The following is a 16,085-nucleotide window of genomic DNA, read 5'->3' on the forward strand; positions in this document are numbered from 1 at the left end:
TTCATTCCACCACTTACAGGGGATGCCCTTCGAGAGTGAGATGCTTCAGGAGACACCGGAGTTAAGAGGCACTTGTCACCTGGCATTGAAAGGAGCAAGAGTCAGAAAAGCAAAATAACGGGGTGAAAGTCTCTGCTGGTGAACTACGTGGGCAGTTTCTGACGTGTACTTGGTTAATAGCCTTTTGGAGAGGAAGTCCAGGTTTGAATCTTCTACTTCACTCTCCCTGTCTTCCTTCCACTGACTCTTGGATGAATCTGAAACTGTGCATCTCTGAAGAAGTCTGTTTGTGTTTCTGTCTGTGTGTCCCTGACTCTCTGTGTGAATGCGTGCTTTTGTGCCCTAGGTTGCTCTTTCTTTCATTGAAATGTCCAGAAAGGATCACAAGGGGGAGACGTGAGATATTTTACAGACATCATTCTCAGAGTTTTACAAGGGATTAATCACCTGCAACTGACCCCCAGCTCACACGGACAACAAGCAGCACCACAAACACTATTGTTTCTTCAGTGATACCCAGATGCTTCTGTGGTCAACATTTTTGGCGGGTAGTCATTTAAGAAGAGTGTTTTCAACCTCTGTGTTTGCTTTATTCTGCACATAAAATACATACCTGTTCTGGGTCAGAGGTATGGAAGAAAACATAAGATTACAGCTAAGCGTTAGTTTAGATTTTAAGAGTCAATTACATGGGAAATCCAAGAAAAGCAACGTTGATTGTTACATTGTTATCTTAAAACCAGCCAGGTTGAGTACACAGTAGGACAGCAGTCTGATGTCTTAAGTGACCTCAAAGTGCATGATGAACTCTGGCTGTGAGGTCCAGGAAAGGTTCCAGTCTCTCAGAATCAGAGAGATTTCCCTATTATAAAACCACAGCTTATGACCTCCCCAGTCACAGGCTCGTAACCAGGTTTGTAGAACCAGATGGGAGTTCCCTCATACAACTGATTGCCCCTAAAGTAGTCATGCTACCACCACGCCAAGAAGCATATCTTGCCAGGTAGGTTGTACCTTGCCAGGCTCAATAAATATTTACTAAATGATCTTTTCTAGTAAGGCCAGGAGTCACAGGAAGCTTAACCCTTTTCAGATAATAGGGAGATGTAAAGCTAAGTTTGCAAGCGTAAGATCAGAAACCAAAGACAAAGGGCTGAAGAGATGGCACAGTGGTTGAGAGTACCGGGGGCTCTTCCAGACCTGGGTTAAATCCTGGTACTCACATGTTGGCTCACAAGTGCCTATAACTCCAGTTCCTGAGGGTCCAATATCCTTTCTGGATTTCACAGGCACCAGGCATGCACATGGTTCACAGACATACATGCAGGCAAAGCACTCATACACATAAAAATTAATTAATTAAAAACGAAAAGAAAATAAAGACAAGTCCAAAATATAGACATACTGCAACTGCAGAGACTCAGGGCATGGAATTTGTTAACCTCTTTCTCCTGTTGTTATCCTTTGATTGAAACCAGTGCCCCATAGATTGTTAGACAAACTTTTATTACCTGCCACCCTTTAGACAAATATTAGTTCTTTGAGAGCTTCATAGAGCATGTTTCAATCATATTGCCCGTCTCTTCTCAGATCTATATTCCCTTCCCTACCCATTCAACTCTGTCTTTTAAAAAAATATATATTTAAAGATTTATTTACTTTATTTATATGAGTATACTGTAGCTCTCTCCAGACACATCAGAAGAGGGCATCAGATCCCCTTACTGATGGTTGTGAGCCACCATGTGGTTGCTGCGAATGGAACTCAGGACCTCTGGAAGAGCAGTCAGTGCTCTTAACCACTGAGCCATCTCTCCAGCCTCCAACTCTGTGTCTTAAAAAAAGAACTTTTTATTAGTAAAATTAGAATATGTTTCATTTATATTTAATAGTATTTGAAACTCTGCCGATTTAGTTTTGCTAACTGTCCAGGACAATTCTTGTTAGGGTTGACAGGACATGCCAGGTAGTCTAAAGGTGTCATTTCTGCATAAAGACTGTGGTCAGTAGGTGTTGGGTTATTCCTGGTAACATCGGGCTCCGTATGTAAATGACTTCTTCCTGATTGATTGATTTAAAGAGTGCAAAAAGTAGAATCAGAATATTGTGCATTGGGCTGGCGAGATGGCTCAGTGGTTAAGAGCGCCGACTGCTCTTCCAAAGGTCCCGAGTTCAAATCCCAGCAACCACATGGTGGCTTACAACCATCCGTAATGAAATCTGATGCCCTCTTCTGGAGTATCTGAGGACAGCGACAGTGGACTTATATATAATAAATAAATCTTTAAAAAAAAAAAGAATATTGTGCATCATGAACTCACTTGTTTGCTATTAACAGAAAGCTGAAGGTTAGAGGGATGAACTGGGAGACTTCATCTTATAGTCGGTTGTTACGGTGACTTTATAGTCCCATCATCACCGTGAAATGGCAACAGAACTGAGAACTAGGGAACATTGCCTTGAGGACTGTGTGAGAGAAGGATGGGGATGCATGCAGTGCTCCTCAAAATGCCACAGCTATAGTGTGTAATTTCCCAGTTTTATTGACGTTCGACTTGCTTCTGACCAGTAACAGGAAAATTTAAATGGTCTTAAGTAGTCCTGCCTACACTGCAAGCCAGATAAACAGCTAGGGTGACATAGGCCTGTAATCCTAGCACTTGGGAGGTAGAGGATAGAGGATTAGGAGTTTAGGGCTATCCTCAGCTACCTAGTATGTTATACTCCCAAAACTGTATGTATGTACACATGTGTATACAGACACACACACACACACACACACACACACACACACACACACGAATTGGCTCAATTGCTAAGAGCAGCTATTGCAGAGGACCTGGGTCCCATTTCCAGCATCCACCCACAAGGTGGCTCACATTCTTCTGTAATTCCCGTCCCAGGGGATCTGATGCCCTCTTCTGACCTCTCTAGGCACCAGAGATGCACATGGTGCACAAAACCCTCATATCCACAAAATGATGAAAAACAAAATACTGTTTCACTTTTTACTTTATCCTCTGTAGAGCCTTTTAGAAAAGCCTGAGAAGTTACCTCCTTTGGTTTCTTTGGTGCTGACAATCCTGCTGATTTAGAAAGGGTGAAGGTCACATACACTGTAAACTAATATCAGGTCTCTATACCCAGAGTCAGGAGGAACTTCAGGTCTTTCCCACTTTCCTGGCTTTATAATTCACAAGCTTAAGCACTTGTTCCTTTACTCAAATTTGCATTTAATTAAAGAAGCAACTCCTTAATTGTCAAGAGTATTATTAATGCATGGTGAAACCAAAGGTGCCGAGGGGGTGCATGACAGGGCGTTTGTTCCCCAGGAGAGCGACTCTGTCCAGTGACTTACATATTTCTAACACCTACTCAAGAAGTGAAGTCCATTGGTTGCTGATACTTGAACCACTATTAGGAATCAGAGTATCCTGTAGCTAAGTCATGCTGATTCATGAAAAAATTCTTTATTTTACTAAAAGAAGAGTGTTATAAAAGAAAACATGTTCATTACCACTAATGGTCTTTTCTTCTATGGCAAGATCATCACAATGGCGCCCGTAAGGAGAAGCTCCCTATAATTGGGGTCAGACTCGTCGGCAATTCCGTGTTGGTGTCTCGCCCAACACTGCACCAGCAAGCATTTTCCGTGTCGCTCATGTTTTCCACAAACATCATCTTTAAGGAGGATTCATATCATCCTTTACTTAGCCCCATCTTCTCTTGGGATATTTTGGTCATTTCTATGTGTGGAAGACCATTCTGTTCTAATGCTCTGGTGAAAAGGCTGGACTATAAATCTTTATCTTCCCTTGAGAATATACACTTTACACCTTTGGGTTCCCGTATTATTTTCCCTTCTACTTTTTCCAAGAGTGTATTCTCTGCCTGGTGCTGCCATATGACTTTTCCTAAAACATCATCGGGTATGCCATGTGATCTCATCGCAGCTGTGATTTTCTCGGTTCCTACTGGGAGTGGGGGAGGGCCTGGGAGGAGGAGGGCCCTGCAAAGACGTTCATCCTGGGGCTCTCTGCTCTTGATAGTCTTGTTTCTGTGTTGCCGTGGAAGCTCCTCAGTTTCTGAGGGGCTTTCTCACTCCTCCAGCACGCTGTTTTCAGCTGTGCCTCTGTTTCTTCTTGCCTGGCTACCCTGCCTGATGCAAAATGAAAGCTTTTTAACATAAACTTGGGCATGTCAGTTATGTCTCCTAAAATACACCTTTATTAGTTATGTCTCCTAAAATACACCTGCTATATATGTTTCTAATCGATTTCCTCACCCTTTTGGATTTTCTGCACATGCTAAATTGTCATGCATGCATGTGCATGCATGCATCTCTCTCTCTCTGTGTTTGTAAACACATCATGATTAAAGAAAATATTCACTTTTTATGCTATGTACTTCTAATTTGTTTCAATTTTACAAGCATTTGTCATTATTTGAATGCAAAATGTGAAATATTCCCACAGATACTTGATTGAATACTTGGATTCCAGCTATTGGTGATTTTTTTTCTAAAATAGGGTCTAGCTATGCAGCTGTGGCTGTCCTAGAATGCCCTATGTAGACCAGGCTTGCCTCAAGCTCACAGTACTCTGCCTGCTTCTGCCTCTTGAGTGCTGTCACTAAATGTGTGCACCACCAGGCCCGGCCCCGTTGGTACTTTCATGAGTCTGTGAAAGCCTGCCTATTCGAGGCTGATAGCTGGTGGGAGGCCTTTGAGAGCTGTAGCCCTTTTCAGACCTAGCTCTCTGTTTTACAACTCCTCAAGCTGTGACCAGTGCCCTGGATGTTTCCAGTGCCATAGGAAGAAAGGAAGGAAGGAAGGAAGGAAATAAAGAAGGAAAGACAGACAAACATATTTGCTTTTTAACCCCAGGAAACCTTAGTCTCTGATTCCCAGCATTCTCTTCAGATGGCTCACAACCACATATGACACTAATGGATCCACTGATCTCCTCTGCCCTCTGCAGTCTTCTTCAAACACAGTATAGACAGACAGGCAGACAGACAGACAGACAGAAACACATGCATGCACACACCACTCAAAGAAGTTAAGTATGACTTTGAGTTGGGAGAGACAACTATCTTAAAAGTTTTAAAAGTTAATATCAGTAAAACTAACAGAATACATTAACTTTTCTTTTTGAGTCAGGGTCTCACATCATCTAGACTGGCCTCACATTTCCTATGTAGCCAAAGACAGCCTTGATTCCCTTGCGTCTTCTTGAGTGCTAGGGTTACAAGTATGTGCCACATTGCCTTGTTTATATGGTTCTGGGGATCAAATTTGAGGCTTTGTGCATGGTACCAATAAGCACTAAAACCTATGGCTCAGAAAAGTGTATTCGGGGTGGGTGGTCAGAGCAAAGCCATGGATGGAAACCCATTAGCATTTGTCCTAAGCTTAAAAAAAATAGGAGAGTCTCTTAAATTCCACTTTCTTTATATCTTATGACTCTGGAAGCTTTTTAAAAGAGAATGTGTGTGCTGTGTGTGTGCATGCCATAGCACCAGTGTGGAGGTCAGAGGACATCTTGCAAGAGTTGGTCCTCCACATGAAGCTTAAGAAGAAGGAAGACCAAAGTGTGGATACTTCAGTCCCTCCTAGAAGGGGGAACAAAATACCCATGGAAGGAGTTATAGAGACAAAGTGTGGAGCAGAGATTGAAGGAATGGCTATCCAGAGACTGCCCCACCTGAGGATCCATCCCATATACAACCAGACACTATTGTGGATGCCAACAAGGGCTTGCTGACAGGAGACTAATATAGCTGTCTCCTGAGAGGCTCTACCAGTGCCTGACTAATACAGAAGTGGATGCTCTCAGGCAACCATTAAACTGAGCACAGGATCCCCAATGGAAGAGTTAGAGACAGGACCCAAGGAGCTGAAGGGGTTTGCAGCCCCATAGGAGGATCAACAATATGAACCAACCAGTATCCCCAGAGCTCTCAGGGACTAAACCAATAACCAAAGAGTACACATGGAGGGACTCATGGCTCCAGCTGCATATGTAGCAGAGGATGACCCTGTCAGTCATCAATGGGAGGAGAGGCCCTTGGTCCTGTGAAGGCTCTAAGTCCCAGTGTAGGGGAATGCCAGGGCCAGGAAGTGGGAGTGGGTGGGTTGGTGAGCAGCGGGAGGAGGGAGGAGATAGGGGGTTTTTGGAGGGGAACCAGGAAAGGGAATGACATTTGAAATGTAAATAAAGAAAATATCTAATAATAAATAAATTAAAAAAAAAAAAAGAGTTGGTCCTCTCCTTCTACCATGTAGGTTCTGGAGGTTGAACTCAGGTTGATGGCAAGTGTCATTACCTACTGAGCAACCTAACCAGCCTAGGTGCTTGCTCTTAAATGAAAAAATAAATGAATACTAATTAGTTAGCTTTTCTCATAACTGAGACAAAATACCTGATAGTAGGAGATGCTGAAGGCAGGGTGCTTGTTCAAAATTATGGTTTTAGATTACAGTCCATTATGTTAGGGGCAAGGCATCATGGTGTGGTCGGAGCCCCATCCATTGTGTGGGTATCTCTGTTTCTATTCATTGTTCCACTGGAAGGTAGGAGAAAAGCCAAATATGAAAGCAAAACCATAAAAATTGGTACTTATAGGAGCCCCTGAGTCTCCTGGCACAAGAATAAATCTTGGGGGTGGAAAGTTTCCTATTATCGAATACTTATGTAAATTTAATATGCAAATGACTTCATGAATGTTAATGATTTTATAAAGGAAGGTTTGGGGAAAATTCAACAATAGTCAAAGAGAAAAAAAATTGGTAATCTAATTTTAACTGAATAAAAGAGGAAAAGAAATATGAACTGCTTAAAAATAGGAAATGTAGAATATTGCTTTCTAAGATACAGAAAAGCAGATTTTTGTTTTTGTTTTTCATCACAGAGTCTCACTGGGTAGTTTTGGCTGGTTTGGAACTTACTATGCAGACCAGGTTGGCTGTGAACTCAGAGATTCAAATGCTTCTGCCTAAGTGCTGGGATTAAAGACGTGATATCACACTCACCTTTTTTTTTTTTATGGACTTAATTTTACTTTGTGTATATGGGAGTTTTCTCCTGCATACATGTATGTGCACCATGTACATATACAAAGCCAGCAGAAGCCGTAAGAGGCCATCAGACACCCCCCTGGGGAAAAGTTACTAAAACAGAGCATATGTAGCCTAATGTCACAGTATGAGAAACTCAGTAGAAAGCAAGATGTTTGGCCAGTAAGTGGGCTGACCTTCGCTGTGGCTCTGAGGTGCCTAACAAGGGCAAGGAAACTGGAACTCAGCCACTGTACCCAAACCAGCCCACTCCCCAGAGCTTGGCTCATTGACGTTCACCATAATCTAATAGGTAACTTTAGTTTGGCATGGCGGTGTGGGCCTGTAATCCCAGCACCTGGGAGACTGGGTCAGCAGGATTGAGAGCTGCAGGCCAGCCAGTGCTGCACAGTAAGACCTTGTCTCAAAACAACAGTGCATAATGAATAAAAAAAAAAATCAAGAATCAGCTCTATGCAGAGAAGGAACCAAGTGTGTTAGAGAGGAAAGGTAGGGAATGTTCCCTCCCACCAGGGGCTTGGAGAGCTTCACTTTTTAGCTTAGACGAGTCCTTTTAGGTTAACTATATGCACATGAACAGCAGCTAACACTTCAGGATCATGTACTCTGGGCTACCATGCCTGGGCTGTCTGCTTAGATGTTCTAGCAGCCTGACGGCAAGGGCTATGATCATTGCCATGTTACAGATGAAGAGAAGGGGTTGAGCAAGGCTGAATGACTTCCCTGAGGTCTAATAAGCAGACAGGGGCAGAATTCATGCCTAGGTAGTACAGCAATGGGAGCTGCATCTAAAACTTCTGTCATCACTCCAGAGGAGTTGATTATCACAGAAGACTAGAAGGACCCCAGCATGGTCACTCACAGCTGTAATTCCAACACCTTTCAGGTTGACCACACTCCCACGGAAAGCCACACTCCAGGAATTTTGAGGCAGCACAAACTGGCCTTGGTGGTGGGGAGCCAGGGAAGGATACAAAGTTGACTGAGAAGGGAGAAGGGATGTGGATCTGGAAGGGTTGGGGGAGGGAGAGTGGACATGGAGAAAATGTACAAAACCCTCAAAACAAAACAAAACAAAACAAAATCCCAAACACACACACAAAAAAACAAAAACAAAAAAACCAAAAAAACCTGGTTAAAAAACATTTAAAAATTTACAACTTATAAAATGCTATCACAGCTGCAGTATTGCTTATGTTTGAATACAAATAATTTATTTGCACAACAGTGAAGAAAATAATTTATTCTTCTAATTTCTACTTTTTCCCACCATACTGGATAAGATGCTTGATTGCTCAGTGGTGGCCATCATGGCAACCCATGTTCCTTGCAAGCTCTTGTTTATATTTATTTAATTCTGCTAGTCCAGAGGGTCTCAGAAAGAAAAATTCTCCAGGGGGAGACCAAATATAATTTCTCTGATTAGTGTTCATTGTCTTCAAATACTACCCTAAGTGAAATTCATTTTGAAAAAGAAGAAAACAAAAACCCTCACAGACCATTACAGTGTGCTTTCCAAGGAAACCAGTGGCCCCTCACAGACCATTACAACGTGCTTTCCAAGGAAACCAGTGGCCAGAACACCTTTTTCTCTCATTTGTGATTTGAAAACAGAGGCAGGACATGTTTAATCACTGTAAGTTATAATCTCCATAGTCCTCTTTACTAGGAAATGAGAGTGAGTCACTACAATTAGGTACAAGATCCCTTCAGTGTGATCTCTCTAGAGCTTTGAACTTACATTTCAAATGACAGCTGACTCGGTACAGCTGCAGGACACAGGAGCTGAGAGGGGCCTGGGTGACAACTACTCTGTATGATTTATCTCATGACTCTTTGTGATGTAGCGGTTTGGTAGCACACTAAGACCCCATTTTGGCTCTGAAGTGCGTTTGCCTTGTTCTTGGTCCCCATCACTCAATCTGTTATAGGATCATACATTCCAAGAAAAGCTTGGAATTGTTCAGGGAATTTTGTCTAGGACAATTAAAGTTCTGTGAATGACCAGCCAGTTGAAGTGAATGGAAAAAAAAATCAGGATTTAAAAAAAAAAAATCTCATTTCTCTTGCTGTATTTCAGAAGAACTCAATCAGCATCCCTTGGCCCATCTGTCCATGGCTGCCACATGTGATGCTGAGGGAAAAAAAAATTACCAGTGCCCATTATGACAGTAAGGGAACTACCAGATGACTCAAAGACAGAGCACACTTCCAAAGGGTGACTCAATAAGGGAAGCATTTTGAAGTAATCTGAGTAGAACAGAATAGTTCAGCCCATGGGTGTGAAGGCTAGCCCCCCCACTCCCAAACATGGCTCTCAAACTCACAGACATCTGGATACCTCCACAGTCAGAAAAACTTCCTTCATAAATCCCGGCTGTCCACTTTATATATTAGACAATCATTTCTGTGACACCTATGTCACATCGCTAGATATGTGTTGTGTATGTGAGAGCTGAATGGCTGAAAACGTGACTCTGTTGAAAGGGATTTCAATTATTTTTATTCTTTGCCACTTCCCTGCTATTAGTAATTAAGGATGGCTAGAATGTGCGTGGTAACTTAAGAAAAGCTGGCTTTGACATTCAAGAAGTTAAAGAAAATCATGGGTAGCATTGGCTGTGTATCTCAGTGCGAGCCTGTGCTGTGCTCGGGGCCAGGACCTCTGTGCTCCTGGGAAGGCGTGTGGGTGCTGCTACTGTGTTTACTTACCATCGCTGTTATTAATAATGAAGAGGATCTTGCAGAAATGGAAGGGGAGGGGGTCACCAGCTATGCTGACCTGCGTGAAACCTTCTGCAATTTAATGAAAGAAAGAAAGAAAGAAAGAAAGAAAGAAAGAAAGAAAGAAAGAAAGAAAGAAAGAAAGAAAGAAAGAAAACGACAAGGAGAGACAACATTTAGAGCAGGACCTATTTTCTTTCTTTGTGCATGAGCGTGTGTGTGTGTGTGTGTGTGTGTGTGTGTATAAAATGAAATTGAGACCAATTAACTGTATTTCCAGGATATGCTTTGAAGAATCATGAGTCGATCTATCCATAGTCAATGAGGAAAAGTGATACATTTGTATAATCTGACATCTCAAAAAGTATGAAAAGAGAAGCCTCGGTAGAGAACTTGAAATAAAAAGTCCTGAAAGCTCCAGCTTTATCAAGATTCATGAGGGGCAGATTTATCATACAGCAACTGATGAGACATATGACTCATGCTCTGGGATGTTCCTGGAAGTGCTATTTGGATCTCAGGATCACTGAAGGTAATGCTTGATCTTTTCGCTGACCATAAAGTTGTTTCGAAGACAGTGATATAAGCGCCGCTCAGTAGAGCCCACAAGGTCAACTGCAGCAACAAATATATTTGAGGGTTTCGTACAGTAAAGATGTCACATTCCTCTGGCCTTTACCTTTATTGTAAGGGCAAAGATGCAGGATGGTTTGTATGTTTGTGTTTTGGCTAGCATATCGTCACAGCTGCTGCCTGAGTCCTCCGTGTGCAGCCCCACTTGCTGTTTACCAACGTTTATGCGTAAAGCTGTGGGTAGGAGGAACAGAATGGCTCCGCATGCCAGGGCGGTGGTGAAGAGCAGTGGTCAGCCTCTCTTGGTGGCAACAGGAAGAGAAACATAGTGGCACTTTGTGTTGGCAGAGGTGGACTGAGTAGGGTTCCATTGTGGTCGTTTCCATTGTGGTTGTTTCTTGATGGACTTGGTTGGAGTCCTAGTCTGATACAGCTGGGCTGGGGGGCAGGCGTGTTGATCTCAGTTGCAATTGTACATCCATTCTGAAATACTACTTGTGGAAGAAGAGGGAGGGCCTGCAATAGGTGATGTGAGCAACTTTTAGGTTCAGGTCGAGGAGAAAGAATAAAATCTTAGGTTTGACATCCTATAGTGCAGTTGTTCTAGCCGTGAAGACCAGTCTCATGAGAGGCCACAAATGTGACATACGACAAAGCTACAGTTTTACTTGAAACAAAACAAAACAACAATAACAATAACAAAAACAAAGGCTAGTATTCCATAGACAGCCAGCCATGTGATTTCTCTCTGGAATGAATAGTTCATGTTTGGGGAAGATCTTTCTAATATGTTGCTGTTTGCTTACTTTGTTAGCACGCATGAAAGACTCAGACATTCGCAGGCTGCGCAGTTGCCCGGGGCTGCTGTTATTGCAGGTGTCCTTTCGGTAGCGTAATTTTCTCGTATGTCAGTTACTAAGGAAAGAGTTCCATGTTCCTTGCATTCTAAAACTTTGTGCTCCTGGTTTGTTTTAGGAATAAGACTTTTTTTTTCTCTAGTTTTTCTTTACGTGGTTTTGAACTTTTATGTATTTTCTGGTTCTTTTTCCAACTTCGAAGTCTGCAAAACTCAGCTTTTAACCCCGGGGAGTTGGGGGATTAAATACCTACACTTGTGTTTTTGCTCTCTTGAGACAGGAATTGAGTAGATGAGGTTGGCTTAAAATTTACCAGGTAGACCAGGATGGCCTTGGTTTTCTGTTCTTCCTGCTTCTACCTCCCGTGTGGCTGAAATTATGGGTGGATACTACTGAGTTCAGTTTGGACATTGGTGGCCATGGAAGCCAGGGTCTTGTGTAGGCAAGGCAAGCACTCTATCAACAGAGCTACATTCCAGCCTAGGCTGCACCTATCTGGTTTTGTTTTACCTCCTACGTGATTGTGTCTGCTGTGAAGCCCAACTCCAAATCCTATGTTAAATCCAAGTTTGGTTTCAGATACGGTTGGTATTAAGTAGTCCCCTGTCGCTCGTGTCTAGCAAAGAAACCGCTATCTGTTCCTTGTGAGGTTCAAGAGCATAAAATGAAGCTGTTGGTACAAGAAGAAAGGAAGGAAGGGGTCATGAGTCCCAGTGTTCTTCATTTAAGTGTAAAGGGACTCTGAAAATCCATTTCTAGAAGCCTACTGCCTGAGGCACTATTTGTGGCTTGGAGATATCATAAATACTGTACATTCTTTGTTTGAACACCTCCTTAATGAGGTTTGTTCTGGGAGGCCATAGGTAAAGAGAGCAAAACTATCCCCCACCCACAAAATATATGGTGAGTTTCTGTTTAGAAGATTAAAAAAAAATCAGATATGACTAACACCCTCACTGGTAATTATCATACATTACTATCGTTCTCAGAAAAATCCGAGACAGAAGAGTTGGCTACAATATTCTAAACCTCTTCTTCTTTTTATTTATTTATTTATTTTTGTAGAACACGATTTTAATATTTTCAACTGTTAATATTCAACAAACAGAAGAATTATTTTAAGATATATTTCATTGTTATGTCTCCCTTTTCATTTCTGATTTTATTAATTTGGATACTGTCTCTGTGCCTTCTGGTTTGTCTGGCTAAGGGTTTATTTATCTTGTTGATTTTCTCAAAGAACCAGCTCCTGGTTTTGTTAATTCTTTGTATAGTTCTTTTTGTTTCTACTTGGTTGATTTCAGCCCTGAGTTTGATTATTTCCTGCTGTCTACTCTTCTTGGGTGTATATATATATGTATATATATTTTTTAGAGTTTTCAGGTGTGCTGTTAAGCTGCTAGTGTAAGCTCTCTTCAGTTCCTTTTTGGAGGCAATTTTTGGAAACACTCAGAGCTATGAGCTTTCCTCTTACTACTGCTTTCATTGGTATGATGTGTCTTCATTTTCATTAAATTCTAAAAGCCTTTAATTTCTTTCTTTATTTCTTCCTTGACCAAGTTACCACTGACTAGGGCATTGTTCAGTTTCCATGTGTATGTGGGCTTTCCGTTTTCTGCTTGGTATTTAAGACCAGCCTTAGTCCTTCTTGCTAGAGCAATAACACAGAAGATTCTGCTGGAGAAACTCTCGATAAAAGAAATGATTCAGGAGCTAGATTTCCCAGAACTGATCTGAGAAAAGAGTTACCTGCTCGGAGCTGCTTTCACTTGTACTGATTGGATATGCGATAATATTAAAGGTAGATGGCTTGCAGAAATGGGCACTGAGCAATGGGAGTTGGTCTCACCCTAGAGCAGGGCTCCATGGATTGCTCTGGTGGTTTCCCAGGTCTCCATTGTTGTGATGTGACCGTCATTTCTTTGCTCTTTTTTGTCTTGGAAGCTTTGCATATTGTATGCTATGGATTAAATTTGCTCCCAGTGTTAAAAAAAAAGCTGAAATCTTAATTTTAGACCTCATTATCTCAGAGCAGGGCACTGTTCACGGGAGCAGTTGAAGAGAAAGGCATAATTAGAATGGATCTACTCCAATATTAAAAAGGTTACATGATATTTGCGTGGGTGTGGTGGTTCCTACCTATAATTCTAGCACCCATTTGAGACAGAGGTTTGAAGATCAATATAAGTTCAAAGCTAGCTTTGTCTACATAGTGAGTTCCAGCCAGATAGGATTACATATTAAGACCCCGACTCAAACAAAAGGATGCAAAAGAAAAATTGGATAGATAGACATGTGTGGAAGGAAGATGATGTGAAACCCAGGGGGAGCTCAGCCTACGTGAGGATGGAGACAGAGGCTGGAGTTATGGAGCCACAAGTTATGGACTGTCCGGGGTCACCGGAAACCAGGTGACGCTTGAGCAGATACTCTTTCGCAGCTCTTAGAAGCAGCCAGCCCAGCCAATGGACTACACTTTGAATTTTTAATCTCCTAACTGATACAGTAAAGCTATTTTTTTTTTTTTTACAACTTGTGGTACTTGGTTATGACAGTCCTAGAAAATCAGCACACTGTGATGACATCAGATTGAGGAATTTCAATGTTTCCCTCAACCCTTTGTTGTCTTTTGGAAAACAGAAACCCTGAACTCGGGAAACCCCCTTAACTCTGCCCTCCATCCTGTTTCCTTTGCAACAGCTGCAGATGACAGCAGAGCGAGTACTCAGAGTCCCTGTTGGGGAGAGTCTTGTGTTCACAGGGCTTGAGCTATGTAAGGGAAGCAAGCTGCACGTGACTCCCTGCCAAGACTAGCAAAGGCTGAGTCTGAAGCATCTCCCAGATGAAGGGATACTGACAGATTTTTACCTATGAAGAGGGTGTTGCAATAATAACCAAGTTGCAGGGGAATGCTGCTTTCTTCAAAGAGGATTCATGGAGGGATTCAGCAACATTTACCTTCCTATCAGCTAGTCCAGGATGAAATACTAGCTTGGGCATCTACGAACCCAAGATTGTCTTGTCCCATCTGTTTTTGTGTTGGGGGATAACTTAGTTCAGGGTCTTGAAGATTTATTCTCCTGCCGTCATGCTGATCACATTCAGTGGGCTGCAGGCTGGAGCCAAGAGCTGTATATTTGAAGCTGAGCTGGTGATAGGCAGATTGTCTCCCAGTCTTTGGAGTCCATCCAAACATCTTAAACACTGAAGAGCTTCTTTATGTTGCTCTGAGGACATTTCGTCACATTGTGTTGTGATCAGCTGAACCTAACCACGGTACTTAAATGTTTTTCTAAGACACGGAGAGCTTTGTAATAGATACTATTAAAATGTTAGTATATAAGACTGAGAGAGTATGGGAAGGAGGTGAGCTTAGTAGCAGAGGACTTGCTTACCAGTACAAGGATTTGAGCTCAGTTTCTACTGCTCCATGTCCCTTCTTCCCTCCACACACTCTCTATGTAGATGTTGGTAAAATACAAAGAACATGCCTGGTGAAAATGGAAAATATAAATATTTCAATTTGACACGTGTATGTCCATACCCACATATGTATCTATAATTTTTCTTAAGTCCAGCTTATATATCTATATAGGCTTATTTGCATCTTCATGAATATTATAATAGTCATTTAGTCTAATAGTGCTACTCCAGCAATAGTTACCATCCCTTTAATCCATTCAACAGCCCTATGAGACACAGGTATGTCTCTGTTTCACTGATTAGAACACAGCAGTAAATGGTGAAGCTAGGATTAGAAATCCAGACCTCTCTGATCCAAGTACGCATTACTGTCCATGGCAACTTAGTCTTAAGTGTACTGTGGGGAGCAAAATGGCTTCTTCTTCTCCCAGGGCAGAAGACTTTACTGAGATGCATTGGGGGAGAGAGCTTCATTGATAAAGTGCTTGTTTTGTCAGCAAGAGGACCTGGGTTTGATCCCCAGAAATTACATAAACAAACAAACAAAAGCAGGCCTGGCTGGGCATGCTTGTAATTTCCAGTGCGGGGAAAGAAAGAGAAAGATGGATTCCTGGAACTTCCTGGCCAGCCAGCCTAGACTACTGTATGAGTTTCAGGCCAGTGAGAGATACTGTATAAAACAAACAAACAAACAAACAAACAAGGGAGCAGATGGAGCCTGAGAAATGATATCCAAGTTTCTGAACTCTTGTGTTAGGCTTGTAGTAGAACCTTCCAGGGTGGGATTCATGGGTTGTTATTCCCCTGATATCCTGGAGGGACAGTTGTACATGGGAGGTTTGGATGACAAGCAGAACAGTACAGATCTTCCCATGAAAGGGATTGGGAGACTTCAGAATACATCGAGCAACCGTTTTGTTGACTGACATTTTGTGGCAAGGAAGGCTGCATGGAGAGCGAATGGATTGCAGAAGTGGGCACCAAGGCCCTGGCTTTGGGCTATGGAGTTAGTCCTTGCCCTGCCACGTTATTAAAACTTGGGCAAGTCTTAGAACCATGATGATGTTTAATAATAATTCCTGCTCTACCTACCACATAGGGGAAGGAGATGTCGCCTTGAGAAGGAAACAGCTCAGGATGTGGATGCATGGGAGCAGTTCACACAGTGTAAGGCACTAATGTGAGGGAGTTGGTAGGGAGAGGCATGCTCACCCCTTAGCCTGGTTACACCAGGCAACAGGAAAGGGAGTTCCCTCCCCTACTTATGTCTATGCATGTCTTATATCGTCTTTATATGTAAGGGTGGCCATTTTGGAAAAAAAGGAGAATTATAAAAAGCAAGTTAAAAAGTCAAGATAGCAAGAGCTCAGTGGGTTAAAGCACTTGCTGCCAGGCTCAACCACATGTTTGTTATAAACACACACACAAAC

The sequence above is a fragment of the Mus caroli genome, unplaced genomic scaffold (genome assembly GCF_978045245.1).
Source record: "Mus caroli unplaced genomic scaffold, Mus_caroli_1 scaffold_2, whole genome shotgun sequence".
NCBI classification, from domain to species: Eukaryota; Metazoa; Chordata; class Mammalia; order Rodentia; family Muridae; genus Mus; species Mus caroli.